Consider the following 17,608-nt stretch of genomic DNA (forward strand, 5'->3'; position numbering starts at 1 on the left):
ACAATCTTGTAACTCTCTGAGATGAATTCCCACATCATGAAGCAGTTTCTGAGAAAGCTTCTTTCTAGTTTTTATGTAAATGTATTTCCTTTTTCACCATAGGACCCAATGCATCCCAAATATTCCTTTACAGATTCCATAAATGCAGTGTTAGCAAACTCCTCCATTAAAAGAAATGTGTAACTCTGTAAGAAGAATTCACACACCATGAAGAAGTTTCTCAGTAAGCTTCTTTCTGGTACTGATCTGAGGATATTTCTTTTGTCACCATAGTCTTCAAAGCAATCGAATATATCCCTTCTCTGATTCCCCAAAAATGGTGCTACCAAACTGATCCATGAAAAGAATACTGTAACTCTATGAGATGAATTAACCCATCACAAAACGGTTTCTCAGAAAGAATTCTTCTAGTTTTTTAAATGAGGATATTTCCTTTGTCACAATAAGCTCCAATGCGCTCCAAAATATCACATTGCAGATTCCAGGAAAACTGTGTTAGCAACTCCTCAATGAAAAGAACAGTGTAACTCTGTGAGATGAATTCACACATCACAAAACAGTTTCTCAGAAAGCTTCTTTCTAGTTTTTGTCTGAGGATATTTCCTTTTCACCCCAGGCCTCACTGCACTCGGGCATATCTCTTTGCAGATTCCACCAAAATAGTGTTTGCAAAGTTCTCCATGAAAATAAAGTTATGAATCTATGAGATGAATTCACACATCACAATGCAGTATCTCAGAAAGCTTCTTTTTGGTTTTTGTCTGTGGATATTTTCTTTGTTACCATATTTATCAATGCACTCCCAAATATCCTATTGAAGATTCCACTAAGAGAGTTACAGGAAGCTTCTACAAGAAAAGAATCATGCTACTCTGTGAGATGAATACACACATCACAAATCAGTTTCTCAGAAATCTTCTTTCTAGTTGTTTTTTGAGGATATTTCTTTTGTCACCATAGACTTCAATGTGATCCAAAATATCCCTTCACAGATTCCCCAAAAACAATGTTACAAAACTGCTCCATGAAAAGAATCGTGTAACTCAGTGAAGTGAATTCACAAATCACAAAGTAGTTTCTCAGAAAGGTTCTTTCTAGTTTTTCTCTGAGGATATTTCCTTTTTCACCATAGGCCTCAATGCACTCACGAAAATCCCATTGAAGATTCCACGAAAATAATGGTAGCAAAATGCTCCATGAAAATAAAGGTGTAAACCTGTGAGATACATTCACACCTCACAAAGGAGTGTCTCAGAAAGATTCTTTCTAGTTTTTATCTGAGGATATTTCCTTTTTCACCATAGGCCTCAACTCGCTCCCAAATATCCCTTTGGAGATTCCATGTAAACAGTGTTAGCAAACTGCTACATGAAAAGAAAGGTATTACTCTGTGAGATGAATACACACATCACACAGCAGTCTCTCAAAAAGTTTCTTTCTAGTTTTTATCTGACAATAATTCCTTTGTCACTATAGGATTCAATGAGATCCGTAATATCCCTCTTAGATACCCCAAAAGCAGTGCTACCAATCTGCTCCATGAAAAGTAAGGTGTAACTCTGTGATATGAATTCACTAATCACAAAGCAGTTTCTCAGGAAGATTCTATCTAGTTTTTGGTTAAGGATATTTCCTTTGTCACCCTAAGTTTCAATGCATTCCAAAATATCCCACTGCAGATTCCAAGAAAACAGTGTTATCAAACTGTTTAATGAAATGAACAGTGTACCTCTCTGAGAAGAATTCACACATCACAAAGCAGTTTCTCAGAAAGTTCTCCGTGGCTTTATTCTGAGGATATTTCCTTTGTCACCATAGGCTTCAATGCCCTTCCAAATATCCCTTTGGAGGTTCCACGAAAACAGCATTAGCACACTGCTCCATGAAAAATAAAGGTGTAACTCTGTGAGATGAATTCAAGCATCACAAAGCAGTTTATCAAAAGGCTTCTTTTTGGTTTTTATCTGAGGATATATACTTTGTCACCATTTTCTTCAATGCATCCCTAAATATCCTATTGCAGATTCCACGAAAACAGTGTTATCAAATGGGTCATTGAAAAGAACTGTAAGTGTGTGATATGAATTCACACATCACAAGGCAGTTTCTCAGAAAGCTTCTTTCTAGTTTTTATCTGCGTATATATCCTTTATCACTATAGGTCTCAATGTTCTCCCAAATATCCCTCTGCAAATTCCACGAAAACAGTGTTAGCAAGCTGCTCCATGAAAAGAAAATTGTAACTCTGTGAGATGAGTTTATACATCACAAAGCAGTTTCTCAGAAAACTTCTTTCTAGTTTTCATCTGAGGATATTTCCTTTTTCACTATAGGCCTGAAGGCACGTGCAAATATCCCTTTGCAGTTTCCACAAAAACAGTGTTAGCAAACTGCTCCATAAAAAAGAAAGCTGCAACTCTGTGAGATGAATTCACACATCACCAAGAACTTTCTCAGAATGCTGCTTTATAGTTTTTATCTGAGAATATATCCTTTCTAGGCTTGAATTTGATCAAAAATATCAATTCTGAGATTCCCCAAATACAGTGCTACCAAACTGCTCCATGTAAAGTATAGTGTAACTGTGTGAGATGAATTAACATATCTCAAAGCGGTTTCTCAGAAAGCTTCTTTGTCGTTTTTATATGAGGATATTTCCTTTCTAACCATAAGAAAAAATTGCTCTCCAAAATATCCCATTGTGGATTCCAACAAAACAGAGTTAGAAAACTGCTCGATGAAAAGAGCAGTGTAAATCTGTGACATGAATTCACATATCACAAAGCAGTTTCTCAGAAAGCTTCTTTCCAGTTTTTATCTGAGGATATTTCTTTTTCACCATAGGCCTCAATGTGCTCACATATGTCCCTTTGCACATTCCATGAAAACAGTGTTAGATAACTGCATCATGAAAAGAAAGGTATAACTCTGTGAGATGAATTCACACGTCACAAAGCAGTTCTCAGAATGCTGCTTTTTGGTTTTTATCTGAGGACATTTCCTTTCTCACCATAGGCTCTAATGCACTCCCAAATATCCTATTGCCCATACCACAAAAACAGTGTTATCAAACTGCTCAATGAAAGCAATGGTGTAACTCTGTGAGATGAGTTCAAACGTGACAAAGAACTTTCTCAGGAGGCTTCTTTCTATTTTTTTATCTGAAGATATTTCCGTTTCACCAACGGATTCAATGTGATCCCAAATATCCCATCTCAGATTCCCCCAAAAGAGTGCTACCAAATTGAACCATGAAAGGAATCGTGTAACTCTGTGAGATGAATTACCACATCACAAAGCAGTTTCTCAGAAAACTTTCTAGTTTTTATATGAGGATACTTCCTTTGTCACCATAAGATTCAATGCACTCCGATATATCCCATTGCAGTTCCCAGAAAACAGTGTGAGCAAACTTCTCAATTCAAAAAAACGGTGTAAGTATGTTAGATGAATTCACACATCACAAAGCAGTTTCACAGAAGGCCTCTTTTTTGCTTTTATCTGAGGATATTTCCTTTGAAACCATAGGCTTCAATGCATTCCCAAATATGATATTGCAGATTCCACGAAAACAGTGTTATCAAACTACTCAATAAATAGAATGGCGTGGCTCTGTAAGATGAATTCACACATCACAAAGCAATTTCTCAGAAAGCTTCTTCCTAGTTTTTGTCTCAGGATATTTCCTTTTTTACCATCAGCCTCAACATGCTCCCAAATATCCCTTTGCAGATTCCACAAAAACAGTGTTAGTAAACTGCTCCATGAATAGAAAGGTAACTCTGTGATATGAATTCACACATCACAAAAAACTTTCTCAGAAAGCTCTTTCTGGATTTTATCTGAGGATACTTTCCTTGTCACCATAGGCTTCATAGCAATCCAAAACATCCCTTCTCAGACTCCCCAAAAACAGTGCTCCCAAACTGATCCATGAGAAGAATCGTGTAACACTGTGAGATGAATTCACAAATCACAAAGTAGTTCCTCAGAAAGCTTCTTTCTAGTTTCTGTCTGAGGATATTTTCTTTCTCACCATAAGCTTCAATGCACTCTGAAATATCTCATTGCATATTCCAAGAAAACAGTGTTTCCAAACAGCTCAATGAAAAGAAGAGTGAAACTCTATGAGTTGAATTCACACATCAAAAAAGAGTTTGTGAGAATGTTTCTTTGTAGTTTTCATCTGAGGATATTAACTTTTCACCATAGGCATCCAGATGCTCCCAAATATCCCTTTGCAGATTACACGAGAACAGTGTTAGCAAACTGTTTTCTATTTTTTATCTGAAGATATTTCCATTTCACCAAAGGATTCAGTGTGATCCCAAATATTCCATCTCAGATTCCCCCAAAAGAGTGCTACCAAATTGAACCATGAAAAGAATCGTGTAACTCTGTGAGATGAATTACTACATCACAAAGCACTTTCTCAGAAAGCTTCTTTCTAGTTTTTATGAGGATACTTCCTTTGTCACCATAAGATTCAATGTGCTCCAATATACCCTATTGCAGTTCCAAGAAAACAGTGTGAGCAAACTTCTCAATTCGAAAAAACTGTGTATGTTAGATGAATTCACACATCACAAAGCAGTTTCATGGAAGGCTTCTTTTTCATTTTAATCTGAGAATATTTCCTTTGTCACCATAGGCTTCAATGGGCTCCCAAATATGATATTGCAGATTCCACAAAAACAGTGTTGTCAAAATACTCAATAAAGAGAATGGAAAATAGAAACTGCTAGTTTTTATTTGAGGCTATTTCCTTTGTCACCATAGGCTTCAAAGCATTCCAAAATATCCTATCTCAGATTCCCCAAAAACACTGCTACCTAACTGATCCATGAAAAGAATCATGTAACTCTGTGAGAAGAATTCAGAAATCACAAAGCAGTTTCTCAGAAAGCTTCTTTCTAGTATTTGTCTGAGGGTATTTCCTTGTTCACCATAGGCTTCTATGCACTCACGAATATCTCTTTGCTGATTCCACAAAAATAACATTATCAAACTGCTCCATGAAAAGAAAGGTGTAAATCTGTGAGAGGAATTCAACATCACAAATCACTTTCTCAGAAAGCTTCTTTTCGATTTCTGTCTCAGGATATTTCCTTTGTCACCATAGGCTTCAATGCAATCCTAAGTATCCTGTTGCTTATTCCAGGAAAACAGAGTTAGCAAACTGCTCCAAGAAAAGATTCATGGAACTCTGTGAGATGAATACACACATCCCAAAACAGTTTCTCAGAACATCTCTCTCTAGTTTTTATTTGAAGATGTTTCCTTTTTCACCATAGGTTTCAATGTGATCCAAAATATGTCTTATCAGATTCCCCAACAATTAGGCTACCAAACTTCTCCATGAAAAGTATGCTGTACCACTGTGAGATGAATTCACACATCACAAATCTGTTTCCTAGAAAGCTTCCCTCTAGTTTTTATCTGAGGATATTTCCTTTTTCACCATGTTTGTCAAAGTGTTCCCAAATATCAATTTGTAGATTACACGAACAAAGTGTTGACAAACTTCTCAGTGGAAAGAACAGTGTAAGTCTGTTAGATGAATTCACACATCACAAAGCAGTTTCACAGAAAGTTACTTTTTCGTTTTTATCTGAGGATATTTCTTTTGTAACCATAGACTTCACTGCACTTCCAAATTAATATTGCAGATTCAATCAAAACAGTGTCATCAAACTGCTCAATGAAGAGAATGATGTGGCTCTTTAAGATGAATTCACACATCAAAAAGCAGTTTTTTAGAGAGCTTCTTTCTAGTTCTTGTCTGACAATATTTCCTTTTTCACCATCAGCCTCAATTCCCTCCCAAATATCTCTTGCAGATTCCATGAAATCAGTGTTAGTAAACTGCTCTATGAAAAAAAACAAACAAACGTGTAACTCTGTGAGATGAATTCACACATCCCAAAGAAGTTTCTCGGAAAACTTCTTTCTAGTTTTTATCTAAGGATATTTCCTTTTTCACCATTGGCTTCAGTGCAATCTAAAATATCCCTTCTCAGATTCCCCCAAAAAAGGGTTCCCAAACTTCTCCATGAAAAGAATGGTGTAAGTCTGTGAGATGAATTCAGACATCACAAAGCTGTTTTTCAGAAAGCTTCTTTCTAGCTTTAATTCGAGGATATTTCCTTTTTCACCATATTCATCAATGCTCTCCCAAATATCCCATTGCTGATTCCATGAAAAAATGTTAGCAAACTTCTCAACAAAAGAATGGTGTACCACTTTGAGATGAATCCACACATCACAAAGAATTTTCTCAGAAAGTTTCTTTCTAGCTTTTATCTGAGAATATTTCCTTTGTCAATACAGGCTTCAATGTGATCCAAAATATCCCTTCTCAGATTCCCCAAAAAACAGGGCTACCAAACAGGTCCATGAAAAGATTCATGTTACTCTGGGAGATGAACTCACAAATCACAAAGTAGGTTCTCAGAAAGCTTTTTTCTAGTTTTCATAAGGATATTTCCTTTTTCACTATAGGCCTTAATACATTTGGGAATATCACTTTGTAGATTCAATGAAAATAGTGTTAGCAAACTGCTCCATGAAAAGAAATGTGTAAATACATGAGATGAATTCACACATCACTAAGCAGTTTCCCAGAAAGCTTCTTTTTGGTTTTTGTCTGAGAATATTTCCATTGTCACCATAATCTTCAATGCATTCCCAAATATTCTATTGAAAATTCCACGAAAAAAAGTGTTATCAACCTGCTCATGAAAAGAATGGCGTAAAGCTGTAAGATGAATTCATACGTCACAAAGCAGTTTTTGAGAAAGCTTCCTTCTAATTTTTATCTGAGGATAATTCCTTACACACTATAGGCCTCAATGCACTTCCAAATATCCCTTCGCAGATTCCAGGAAAACAGTGTTAGGAAACTGCTCCATGAAAAGAAAGGTGCGAATCTGTGAAAAGAATTCAAACATCACAAAGAGCTTTCTCAGAGAAGTTCCTTCTAGTTTTTTCTGAGAATATTTCCTTTTTCACCATAGGCTTTAATGTGATCCAAAATATCCTTTTTCAGATTCCCCAAAAACAGGGCTACCAAAGTGTTCTCTGGAAAGAATTGTGTGACTCTGTGAGATGAATTAACACATCACAAAGCGTTTTATCAGAAAGTTTCTTTCTAGTTTTTAACTGATGATATTTCCTTTTTCACCATAGACCTCAATGTGCTCCCAAACAGACCTTTGCCGATTCCACAAAAAGAGTGTTAGCAAACTTCTCCATTAACAGAAAGGTATTACTCTGTTTGATGAATGCATAAATCACAAAGAAGTTTCACAAAAAGGTTCTTTCCAGTTTTTATCCGAGGTTATTTCCTTTGTCACCATAGGCTTCAATGCAATCTAAAATATCCCTTCACAGATCCCCAAAAACAGTGCTACCAAACTGCATCATGAAAAGAATGGTGTAACTCTGTGAGATGAATTCACGCATCACAAAGAGGTTTCTCAGAAGGATTCTTTCTAGTTTTTATCTGAGGATGTTTTCTCTGCAACCATAGGTTTCAATGTGATTCAAATGATCCCTTCTCAGATTCCCAAAAACAGTGCTACCAAACTGATCCATGAAAAAAAATCCTGTAAATCTGTGAGATGAATTCACAAATCAAAAATCAGTTTCTCAGAAAGCTTTTTTCTAGTTTTTGTGTGAGGATATTTCCTTTGTCAACGTAAGCGTCAGTGCACTCTGAAATATCCCATTGCAGATGTCAAGAAAACAGTGTTAGCACACTGCTCAATGAAAAGAACAGTGTTACTCTGTGAGATGAATTCACACATCACAAAGCACTTTCTCAGAAAGCTTCTGTTTGGTTTTTATTTGAGGATATTTCCTTTGTCACCATAGGCTTCATTGAGCTACCAAATATCCCATTGTAGATTCCATGAAAATGGTGTTAGCAAACTGCTCCATGAAAAGAAAGGTGTAAATCTGTGAGATGAATACAAACATCACAAAGAACTTTCTCAGAAAGCTTCTTTCTAGTTTTTTTCTGTGGATATATCCTTTTTCACCATAGACCTCAAAACTCTCCTAAATGTCCCTTTGTAGATTCCACAAAAACATTGTTAGCAAACTGTTCCATGAAAAAAAAGGTGTAACTCTGTGAGATGAATTCACACATCACAAAGAACTTTCTCAGAGAGCTTCTTTCTAATTTTTATCTGAGAATATTTCCTTTGTGAAAACATTCTTCAATGAGCTCCAAAATATCTCTTCTCAGATTTCCCAAAAACAGTGTTGCCAAAATGTTCCATGAACAGAAATGTGTAACTCTGTGAGATGAATTCACAAATCACAAAGCAGTTTCTCAGAAAGTTTATTTCTAGCTTTTGTCTCAGGATATTTCCATTTTCACCGTAGGCCTCAATGTGCTCACGAATAGCCCTTTGCAGATTCCACGAAATAGTGTTAGGTAACTGCTCCATGAAAAGGAAGGTGTATATTTGCGAGATGAATTCACACATCAGAAAGCAGTTTCTCAGAAAGCTTCTTTTGGGTTTTTGTCTGAGGATATTTCCCTTGTCCACATAGGCTTTAGTGCACTCCAAAATATCCTATTGAAGATTCCCCAGAAACTGTGCTACCATACTGATCCATGAAAAGAGTGGTGTAACTCGGTGAAATGATTTCACACCTCACATTTCTGTTTCTCAGAAATCTTCTTACTAGTTGTTATCTGAGGATATGTCCTTTTTCAAAATACTCCTCTATGCACTCCCAAATATCCCATTGCAGATTCCACAAAAAAAGTGTTAGCAAACTTCTCATTGAAATGAATGGTGTAATGTTGTGAGAGCAGTTCACACATCACAAAGAAGTTTCACGGAATGATTTTTTTGGTCTGTATCTGAGGACATTTCCTTTATCTCCACAGGCTTCAGTGGACTCCCAAATATTCTATTGCAGATTACAAAAAAAAGTGTTATCAAACTTTTCAATGAAAACCATGGTGTAACTGTAAGATGAATTCACACATCACAAAGCAGTTTCTCAGAAAACTTCTTTCTAATTTTTATCTGTATATTTCCTTTTACACCTAAAGTTTCAATGCACTCCCAAATATTCCTTTGCAGATTCCACGAAAACAGTGTTAGCAAACTGCTCCATGAAAAGAATGGTGTAACTCTCAGAGGTGAATTCACACATCACAAAGAAATTTATCAGAAAGCTTCTTTCTAGTTTTAATCTGAGAATATTTCCGTTGTCACTATTGTCACCATAGGGTTCAATGTGATCCAAAATATCCCTTCTCAGTTTCCCCAGAAACAGTGCTATGAAACTTACCATGAAAAGAATCATATAACTCTGTGAGATGAATTCACAAATCACAAAGCAGTTTCTCAGAAAACTTCTTTCTAGTTTCTGTATGAGGATATTTCCTTTATAAATATAGGCCTCAATGTGCTCATAAATATGCCTTAGCAGATTACACAAAAATAGTCTTAGCAAACTGCTCCCATAAAAGAAACGTGTAAATCTGTGAGATGAATTCGCACATCACAAAGAAGCTTCTCAGAAAGCTTCTTTTTGGTTCTTGTGTGAGGATATTTGATTTGTCACCGTAGGCCTCAATGTGCTCCCAAATATCCCTTTGCAGATTGCACGAAAACAGTGTTATCATACTGCTCCATGAATAGAAACATTTAACTCTGTAGGATAAATTCACACATCACAAAACAGTTTCTCAGAAATCTTCTTTCTATTTTTTATCTGAGGATATTTTCTTTTACACTATACGCCTCAATGCACTCCCAAATATCGCTTCGCAGATTCAAAGAAAACAGTGTTAGCGAATGGCTCCAAAATAGAAATGTGTAAATCTGTGACATGAATGCATACATCAAAAAGAACTTTCTCAGAAAGCTTCTTTCTAGTTTTTACCTGAGGATATCTCGTTTGTCACCATAGGCTTCAACGAGATCCAAAATATCCTTTCTGAGATTTCCCAAAAACAGTGCTACCAAACTGATCCATGAAAAGAATCGTGTAACTCTGTGAGATGAATTAACACATCACAAAGTAGTTTCTTGGAAAATTTCTTTCTAGTTTTTATATGAGGATATTTCCTTTGTCACCATAAGCTTCAATGAGCTCCAAAATATCCCATTGATGACTCCAGGAAAACAGTATTAGCAAACTGCTCAATGAAAATAACAGTGTAAATCTGCAAGATGAATTCACGCATTAAAAAGGGAGTTTCTCAGAAAGCTTGTTACTAGTTTTTAACGCAGGATATTTCCTTTTTCATCGTAGGCCTCAATGAGATCCCCAAATATCATCTTGTAGATAAAACAAAAACAGTAATATCAAAAAGCTCAATGAAAAGAACTGTGTAATTTTCTGAGATGAATTCACACATCATAAAGCAGTTTCTCAGAAAGCTTCTTTCTAGTTTTTATCTGAGGATATTTCCTTTTTCACTATAGACCTGAATGCCCTCCCAAATATCCCATTGCAGATTCAATGAAAACAATTTTAGCAAACTGCTCCATGTAAAGAAAGGTGTAGCACTGTGAGATGAATTAACACATCACAATGTCCTTTCTCAGAAGGCCTCTTTCTACTTTTTTTCTGAGGATCGTTCCTCTGTCACTATAGTCTTCAATGCGATCCGAAATATCCCTTCTCAGATTCCACAAAAACAGTGCTACCAAACTGCTCCATTAAAAGAATCGTGTCACTCTGTGAGAAGAATTCACAAATCACAAATCAGTTTCTCAGAAAGCTTCTTTCTAGTTTTTATCTGAGGATACTTCCTTTGTCACCATAAACTTCAATGCACTCTAAAATATCGCATTTCAGATTCCAAGAAAACAGTATTAGTAAACTGTTCAATGAAAAGAACAGTGTAGCACTGTGAGATGAATGCATACATCACAAAGCAGTTTCTCAGAAAGTTTCTTTTGTTTTTTATCTGAAGGTATTTCTTTTGTTATCATAGGCTTCAATGCACTCCCAAATATCCTATTGCAGATTCCACTAGTACAGTGTTATCAATCTGCTCAATGAAAACAATGGTGTAAAATTAGAAAGAATTTCCTCAGAAGGCATCTGTCTAGTTTTTATCTGAGGATATTTCCTTTTTCACCATAGGCCTCAATGTGCTCCCAAATATCCCTTTACAGATTTCATGAAAACAGTGTTAGCAAACTGCTCAGTGGAAAGAAAGGTGTAACTCTGTGAGATGAATTCACATATGACAAAGAAGTTTCTCAGAAAGCTTATTTCTAGTTTTTAGCTGAGGATATTACCTTTGTCACCATAGGTTTCAATGCAATACATAATATCCCTTCTTGATTCCCCAAAAACAGTGCTACCAAACTGCTCAATGAAAGGAATCATGTAACTCTGTGGGATGAATTCAGAAATCACAAAGCAGTTTCTCAGAAAGCTTCTTTCTAGTTTTTCTTAGGATTTTTTTTTTTCATAAGCTTAGGATCTGAAATTCCCATTGCATATTACAAGAAAACAGTGTTAGTAAGCTACTCAATTAAAAGAACTTTAACTGCTCCATGAAAAGAATGGTGTAACTCTGTGAAATGAATTCACACACAACAAAGCAGTTTCTGAGAAAGCTTCTTTCTAGTTTTTATCTGCAGATATTTTCATCTTCAGGAGGTTGTTACCTTTTTCACCACAGACTTCGATGCAATCCAAAAAATTTCTTTCTAGCTTCTCAGATTCCCCAAAAACAGTGCTCCCAAACTGCTCCATGAAGAGTATCATGTAACTCTGTGAGATGAATTAACACATTACAAAGCAGATTCTCAGAGAGCTTCATTCTAGCTTTTAGCTGAGGATATTTCTTTTTTCACTACGGACCACCATGCATTCCCAAATATCCCTTTGCAGATACCACAAAAACAGTGTTAGCAAATTGCTCCATGAACAGAATGGTGAAACTCTGTGAGATGAATTCACACATCACAGAGTTGTTTCTCAGAGTGCTTCTTTCTAGTTTTTATCTGATGATATTTCCTTTTTCATTATATTTTTCAATGCACTCTGGAAAATCCCATAACAAATTTCATGAAATAATTGTTAGCAAAGTTCTCAATGAAAAGAACGGTGGAACCCTGTGAGGTGAATTCACAAATCACAAAGAAGTTTCTCAGAATGATTCTTTCAAGATTTTATCTGAGGATACTTCCGTTGTCACCATAAGCTTCAATTCAATCCAAATTATCCCTTATCAGATTTCCCAATAACACTGTTACCAAAATTCTACATGAAAAGAATCATGTAACTCTGAGAGATGAATATACAAATCACAAAGATGTTTCTCAGAAAACATCTTTTTAATTTTTATCTGAGGATATTTCCTTTTTCATCATATTCCTCAATACGTTTCTGAATATCCCATTGCAGATAAAACTTAAAAATTGTTAACAAACTTCTCAATGAAAAGAATGGTAAAACTCTGTGAGATGAATGCACACATCACAAAACAGTTTCACAGAAATCTGCTTCTTGGTTGTTATCTGAGGACATTTCCTTTGTCACTAGAGGCTTCAATGCACTCCCAAATAACTCCTCTCAGGTACCACAAAAAGAGTGATGCTGAATTGCTCCATCAGAAAAAAAGTTTAAACTCAATGAGATGAATACACACATCACAAAACCGTTTTTCGAAAAGTCTCTCACCAGATTTTACCTGAAGGTATTTACTTTAACCCTAAGCCTCTAGGAGCTCCCGAATATAACTTTGCAGATTCCATAAAAACAGGGCTACCATGCTGCTCAAAGAAAACAAAGGTGTAACTCTGTGTGATGAATTCACCCAGTGTTAGCAAACTGCTCCATGAATATAAAGGTGTAAATCTGCGAAATGAAACCACACATCACAAAGAAGTTTCTCAGAAAGCTTCTGCCTAGTTTTTGTCTGAGTTTTTCCTTTGTCACTATAGGCTTCAATGTGATTCAAAATATCCCTTCTCAAATTCCCCGAAAACAGTACTACCAAACTTCTCTATGAATAGAATCGTGTAACTCTGTGAGATGAACTCACACGTCACAAAGCAGTTTCTCAGAAAGCTTCTTCCTAGTTTTTGTCAGAGGATATTTCCTTTGTCATCATAAGCTTCAATGTGCTCCTAAATATCCCAGTGCAGATTCCAACAAAACAGTGTTAACAAACTGCTCAATGAGAAGAACAGTGTATCTCTGTGAGATGAATTCACATATCACAAAGCAGTTTCTCAGAGAGCTTCTTTTTGGTTTTTATTTGAGGATATTTTCTTTTTCACTACAGGCCTGAATGCACGCCAAAATATCCCTTTGTAGATTCCGGGGAAAACGTGTTAGCAAACTGCACCATGAATTGAAAGGTGTAAATCTCTGAGACAAGTTCACACATCAAAAAGCAGTTTCTCAGAAAGTTTCTTTTTGGTTTTCGTCTGAGGATATTTCCTTTGTCACCATAGGCTTCAATGCACTCCCAAATATCCTATTGCAGATTACCTAAAAACAGTGCTACCAAACAGATACATGATAAGAATCCTGTAACTCTGTGAGATCAATTAACACATCAGAAAGTGGTTTCTCAGAAAGCTTCTTTCTTGTATTTATATGAGGATAATTCCTTTGTCACCATAAGCTTCAATGTGCTTCAAAATATTCCATTGAAGTCTCCAGCAAAACAGTGTAAGCAAACTGCTCAATGAAAAGAACAGTGTAAATCTGTAAGATGAATTCACACATCAAAAAGGAATTTCTCAGAAAGCTTGTTTCTCGTTTTTATCTCAGGATATTTTCTTTTTCACCATAGGCCTCAATGTGCTAGCAAATATCCTATTGCAGATTAAATGACAACAGTGTTATCAAATTGCTCAATGAAAAGAACAGTGTAATTCTCTGAGATGAATTCATACATCACAAAGCAATTTCTCAGAAAGCTTCTTTCTAGTTTTTATCTGAAGATATTTCCTTTTTCACTATAGGCCTCAATGCACTCCCAAATATCCCATTGCAGATTCAACAGAAATAATTTTAGCAAACTGCTCCATGTAAAGAAAGGAGTATCGCTGTGAGATGAATTCACACATCACAATGTCCTTTCTCAGAAAGCCTCTTTCTACTTTTTTTCTGAGGATATTTCCCTTGACACCATATTCTTCAATGCGATCCAAAGTATACCTTCTCAGATTCGCCAAAAACAATGTTACCAAACTGCTCCATGAAAAGAATTGTGTAACCCTGTGAGATGAATTAACACATTACAAAGTAGTTTCTCAGAAAGTTTCCTTCTAGTTTTTATCTGAGTATATATTTTTTTCCACTCTAAGCCTCAATGCGCTCCCAAATATCCCTTTAAAGATTCCATGACAACAGTGTTAGCAAACTGCTCCATGAAAATAAAGGTGCAACCCTGTGAGATGAATTCACACATCACAAAGCGGTTTCTCAGAAAGCTTCTTTCTAGTTCATACATGAGGGTATTTCCTTTGTCACCATAAGCTTCAAAGCACTCCCAAATATACCTTTGCAGATTCCACAAAAACAGAGATAGCAAATTGCTCAATGAAAAGAACAGTGTAACTCTGTGATACAAATTGACATATCAGAAAGCAGTTTCTCAGCAAGTGTCTTTCTAGTTTTTATCTGATTATATTTCCTTTGTCACCATAGACTTCAATGGAATCCAAAGTATCCCTTCTCAGATTTCCCCAAAACAGTGCTACTAAGCTAATCCATGAAAGGGATCGTGTAACACTTTTAGTTGAATTCATACATCACAAAGCAGTTTCTCAGAAAGCTTATTTCTAGTTTTTATCTAAGGATATTTCCTATTTCACCGTAGGCCTCAAGTTGCTAACAAATATCCCTATGCAGATTCCATGAAATCAATGTTAGTAAAGTGCTCCAAGAAAAGAAAGGTGTAACTCCATCAGGTGAATTCCCAAATTGCAAAGCAGTTTCTCAGAAAGCTTCTTTCTAGTTTTTGTCTGAGGATATTTCCTTTATCACCATAAGCTTCAGTGTGCTCTGAAATATCGCATTGCAGATTTCAAGAAAACAGTGTTAGCAAACTGCTCAATGAAGAGAACAGTGTAACTCTTTGAGATGAATTCACACATCAGAAAGCAGTTTCTTAGAAAGTTTCTTTTTGTTTTTACCTGAGGGTATATCATGTTTCACTGGAGGCTTCAATTCAGTCTAAAGTATCCTACTGCAGATTCCACGAAAACAGTGTTATCAAACTGCTCCATGAAAAGAAAGATGGAATTCTGTGAGATGAATTCATACATCACAAAGAACTTTCCCAGAAAGCTTCTTTCTAGTTTTTATCTGAGGGCATTTCCTTTGTCACCATAGGCTTCAATGTGATCCAAAATATCTATTCTCAGATTCCCCAAAAACAATGATACCAAAATAGTCCATGAAAGGAATTGTGTATCTCTGTGTGATGAATTAACACATCATAAAACGGTTTCTCAGAAAGCTTCTTTCTCGTTTTTGTCTGAGGATATTACATTTTTCACTATAATCCTCAATGCGCTCCCAAATGCCCCTTTGCAGATTCCACGAAAAGAGTGTTAGCAAACTGCTTCATGAAAAGAAAAGTGTAACTCTGTGAGATGAATTCACACATCACAAAGAACTTTCTCAGAAAGCTTCTTTCTAGTTTTATCTGAGGATAATTCCTTTGTCACCATAGGCTTCAATGAGATCCAAATTATTCGTTCACTGATTTCCTGAAAACACTGCTAACAAACTGATCCATGAAAAGAATCGTTTATCTCTGTGGGATGATTTAACATATCATAAAACAGTTTCTCAGGAAGCTTCTTTCTAGTTTTTATATGAGATTGTTTCTTTTGTCACCTTAAGCTTCAATGCACTATGAAGTATCCCTTTGCAGATTCAACAAAAACAGTGTTAGCAAACTGCTCACTGAAAAGAATGGTGTGACAATGTGAGAGGAAATCACACATCACTAAGCAGTTTATCAGGAAGCTTCCTTCTAGTATGTATCCGAGTATATTTCCTTTTTCACCAAAGGCCTCAAAGCACTCCAACTATGTCTTTGCAGATTCCACGAAAACGGTGTTAGTAAAGTTCCCCATAAAAATAAAGGTGTAACCTTGTGAGATGAATGCACACATCCCAAGGAGCTTTCTCAGATAGCTTCTTTCTAGTATTTTTCTGAGCATATGTCCTTAGTCAGCAATGGCTTCAATGTGATCCAAAATATCCCTTATCAGATTCCCCAATAGTAGTGCTACAAATCTGATCCATTAAAACAATCGTGTAACACTGAGAGATGAATTAACACATCACAAAGCAGTTTCTCAGAAAGTTTCTTTCTAGTTTTTATATGAGAATATTTCCTTTGTCACTACAAGCTTCAATGTGCTCTGAAATATCCTATTGCAGATTCCAAGAAAACAGTGTTAACAAGCAGCACAATGAAAAGAACTCTGTAATTCTGTGAGTTGAATTCACACACACAAAGCAGTTTCTCAGAAAGCTTCTTTCTAGTTTTTATCTGAGGATATTTCCCTTATCAACATAGGCCTCAATGCACTCCAAAATATCCTTTTGCAGATTCCAGGAAAACAGTGCTAGCATACTGCTGCATGCAAAGTAAGGTGTAAATCGTGAAATGAATTCACACGTCACAAATAACTTTCTCCGAAAACTTCTTTGTTGTTTTTATCTGGGGATATTTCCTTTTTCATCAGAGGCCTCAATGTGCTCCCAAATATCCCTTTGCAGATTACACAAAAAGAGTGTTAGCAATCTGATCCATGAAAAGAAAGATGTAACGCTGTCAGATAAATTCACACATCACAAAGAGCTTTCTCAGAAAGTTTCTTTCCAGTTTTTGTATGATTATATTTCCTTTGTCACCACAGGCATCAATGTGATCCAAAATATCCCTTCTCAGACTCCTCAAAAACATTGCTACCAAACTGATCCATGAAAAGAATCGTGTAACTCTGTGAGATGAATTAACACATCACAAAGCGATTTCTCAGGAACCTTCTTTCTTGTTTTTATATGAGAATATTTCCTTTGTCACCATAAGCTTCAATGCTCTCTGAAATATACCATTGCAGAATCCAAGAAAACAGTGTTAGCAAACAGCTCAGTTAATAGAACAATGTAACTCTGTGAGGTGAATTCACAAATTACAAAGCAGTTTCTCAGAAAGCTTCTTTGTAGTTTTTATCTGAGGATGTTACTTTTATAACCGTAGTCCTCAAAGCACTCCCCAAAATCCCTTTGCAGATTCCACGAGAACACTATTAGAACACTTCTGCATGAAAAGAATCGTGTAACTCTGTGAGACAAATTGACATACCAAAAAGAGCTTTCTCAGAAACCTTCTTTCTAGTTTTTGTATGAAGATATTTCCATTGTCACCATAGGCTTCAATTAGGTCCAAAATATTCCTTCTCAGATTCCCCAAAAACACTGCTCCCAAACTGATCCACGAAAAGAATCATGTAACTGTGTGAGATGAATTAACACATCTCAAAGCAGTTTCTCAGAAAGCTTCATTCTGAGTTTTATATGATGATGTTTCCTCTGTCACCCCAAGCTTCAATGCGCTCCAAAATAGAGCATTGCA

This window comes from Macaca thibetana, chromosome 8, assembly GCF_024542745.1.
Source record: "Macaca thibetana thibetana isolate TM-01 chromosome 8, ASM2454274v1, whole genome shotgun sequence".
Taxonomy (NCBI): Eukaryota; Metazoa; Chordata; class Mammalia; order Primates; family Cercopithecidae; genus Macaca; species Macaca thibetana.